Here is a 3,413-nt window from a genome sequence, read left to right as displayed (position 1 = left end):
AGAAAGATAGAAATGAAGAATGAAAATAAAGGTTCCGTGTTTTTGCTCTTCTAACAGATTGGGACGGGCGGCTCTTAATGAGGACGGGCGGATTTTGAATCAGGATTTTTTTTCTTAAGCCATGGGGACGCCCGACCTGAGCTCTGCTCCAGCGGGTCAATAGCTGGGACGCCCGTCCTGATGGTAGCTCAGGCGGATTCTGTTGCAGTTCATTTCTTTTCTTTTCTTCCTTGCCTCAGCCCCCACGAACTGAGGTCTGCCCGTGGGGATCCCTTTCCCGTAATTTTTTTTGCTTCTTCATTTTCTATGAGGTTGCACTACAAAGGCTTGGCTAGCCTAGGCAATTGCTTCCCCTCACTTGATCATCAAACACTACACATTCCAAACACATTAGAATCCCTCCCTCACTTGCTCTCATGTTACACAAATTCTACAAACAAAGCATATAAAATGCAATGCAAAAATTAAGTACTGTACAAGTTAAATGAAATGCAATTTAAGAGGTTAGAATATTTACAAATGGTGGTTTAGGGAGGACTCCGCCAAACTCTCTTTCTTTTTAGAGGTATCAAGGGGGTAAAGCAAGGACGTTGTTGATGTTGCTCAACGCCTTACAGAAGTAGTCGAATGCTTGTTCATTGTCATGATAAAGATCTTGCATGGATCTTGGCACATTGTTGTCTTCATTCATGTAGTAATCCGAGTCAAAGAGCTGACAAGGGTCTACATAGCCTTGGTCTAGAGTCATAGCATTCCCAATGTATGGGTTAACAAGTCCTTCAAACTCCTCATCCCATAGACCACATACTTCTCTTGCTTCTTTCCCTATATCGGGTGGATCATGAGTTGACAAGAGCAACTCTCCTTCCTTGTTATCATGGCCAATGAGGGCTTCATCTATACTTGTCATGGGTGAGCTTTGCAATCTCTCATTCTTATTGTGAAAATTTTCATGCTCTTCGAATAGAGCTATTTCAATGTTATCAATATCTTTCTTCCAATTGGGCGGTGTGTCTTTGACCTTCTCTTTGAGATTTCCATCTTACCCTTATTCTTTGAATGGAAATTCCATCTTCTTCTTGTCACCTTCCCGAGTATAGTGATCAACCATAAAGCATGGCTTAAACAAGTTAGGAGCTCTCATAGTCTTATCAAGATTAAAGGTGATTGTTTCATCACCAACTTCAAGTGTGAGCATCCCGTGCTTTACATCAATCACCGCTCCGGCGGTGTGTAGGAATGGTCATCCTAGAATGATTGGAATATTGGAATCTTCCTCCATGTCAGCAATAACAAAGTCCACCGGTATGAAAAACTTTCCAACTCTCACGGGCACATCTTCTCATACTCCTAGTGGTTTCTTTGTTGTCCGGTCCGCCATTTGCGAGGTCATGTTAGTGCACTTGAGCTCTCCCGCCCCTAGTCTTTCACATACCGAATATGGCATGACACTCACACTTTCACCTAGATCACATAGTGCCTTGTTGATTGTGGTATCACCAATGGTACATGGATGGAGAAGCTTCTCGGATCTTTGAGCTTAGGTGGGGAATTCTCTTGAAGAATTGCACTACTTACCTTTGTAAAGGCAATGGTTTCCAACTTCCTTATGGACTTCTTCTTGGTAAGGATATCTTTCATGTATTTTGCATAGGCCGGAACATGGTTGATTAGCTTCGTGAATGGTATAGAAACCTCTAAGTTATTCACAATCTCCATGAACTTTTCAAGTTGCTCATCAATCTTGGGCTTGGCTTGGCGACTTGGGAATGGAAGTCTAATCACAATAGGCTCAAGTTCTTTGGCCTTCTCTACGTTTTTCTTCTTTGATGAGTCATTGGTAGTTGGCTCTACCACCTTAGGATTTCTCCTCAATGGCTGAATCACATCACTTTGCTTGACATTCTCTTCAACAATATTCTCTTCAATTGGCATCTTGGGTCCTTCATATCTTTCACCACTCCTCAAGTGGATGGCATTAATGGTCTCATGTCTTGTAGGAGGATTACCTTGAGGAGGTAATTGTCTTTTTTGTCTTTGGGAACTTGAAGAGGCCAATTGAGGCAATTGAGTCTCCAACATCTTGGCGTGAGCAAGGATATTGTTGATGGTAGTGTCTTTTGCTTGGCTATCTCTTTGCATTTGAGCAAAGAAATCTTGTTGGCTCTTTTGCATTTGGAGGACACCTTTTTGAACATCAAAAGCTTGGTCATTGGATTGATTGTAAGAGGGTTGGTTTTGGTTGAAGTATGGTCTTTGAGTAGGGTTTCTTATTGCAGGTGAGGTGTATGTGGGTTGAGGGTTTTGGACATTTTGGCTTTTGTATGAGAGGTTTGGGTGGAATTTGGTGTTTTCATTGTAGTAGTTGGAGTAAGGGGTGTCATTCTTGTATGCTTGGAAAGCATAACTTTCTCATTTGTTCCCCTACATTCTTGTTGATCATGTCCCAAGGTTCCACAACTCTCACACACTCTATTTGGGATTGAAGATGTTGCCACAATAGCATTGACATGTTGTTTGGGTGATTGAGAAGCTTCGTCAAGCTTGGCCATGGCTTTCTCAAATTTTAAGTTGATGGTGTCAATATGAGCACTTAGTTGTGAACTCAATTGTGTGACGGAGTCAACTTCATGTCTCCCTCCCCTAATATCTTTTCTTGGCCTACTATATTGAGAGTTGTGAACCGCCATCTCTTCGATCTTAGCCCAAGTTTGGTTGTCGTCAACCTCGGTGAATCTTCCATTAGAACCCATGTTGAGCACATTCCTTGAGTTTTCATACAAGATATTCCAAAATTGTTGGACAAGGAACCATTCGCTTAGTCCATGATGAGGACAAGAGCGACATGTATCTTTGAATCTTTCCCAAGCCTTATATAGAGACTCTTCATCTCTTTGCTTGAACCCGGTGATTTGAGCTCTCAACATGTTAGTCTTCTCCGGAGGATAGAACTTCTTATAGAAGGCAAGTGCTAACTTCTTCCATGAATCAATACTAAGAGTAGCCTTGTCTAGGCTCTTTAACCATTGCTTTGCGGCTTCGATCAAGGAAAAAGGAAACAATACCCATCGAATTTGGTCGTGAGTCACCCCCGTTTGAGAGATTGCATCACAATAGTCACAAAAAGTTTCCATGTGTAGATGAGGATCTTCACTAGGCATCCCTCCAAATTTACTTCTCTCAACTAATTGTATGAATGCGGATTTGGCAATAAAGTTACCGGTTAAGTGAGGTGGTGTTGGAGTACCATTTGGTAGGTTCTCCTCGGTTGGTACGGAATGAGATTAAAACTTAGGCATTGTGGGTTGGTTTTGTGGTTGGTTTTGAATAAGGTTCTCCTCTCCTTCTCTTGCAAAAGGGTTGGTAAACTCAACACTATCCGATTGGACAACACTAATGTCCACAAGTTTTCC

The 3,413-nt window shown here is 42.0% G+C and overlaps 1 non-coding gene across 1 annotated transcript; it reads left to right on the top strand.

The window, feature by feature from the left end:
* Positions 1–2,820: 2,820 nt before the first annotated feature.
* On the top strand, positions 2,821–2,927 carry LOC141603799 (small nucleolar RNA R71). Its single transcript, XR_012525649.1, has one exon. It is a non-coding gene; the product is annotated as a small nucleolar RNA R71 (small nucleolar RNA).
* Positions 2,928–3,413: the final 486 nt, after the last annotated feature.

Source organism: Silene latifolia, chromosome 9 (assembly GCF_048544455.1).
Source record: "Silene latifolia isolate original U9 population chromosome 9, ASM4854445v1, whole genome shotgun sequence".
Lineage (NCBI taxonomy): Eukaryota > Viridiplantae > Streptophyta > Magnoliopsida > Caryophyllales > Caryophyllaceae > Silene > Silene latifolia.
The sequence above is the reverse complement of the archived record's forward strand: the minus strand, read 5'-3'. Positions and strand labels throughout refer to the sequence as shown.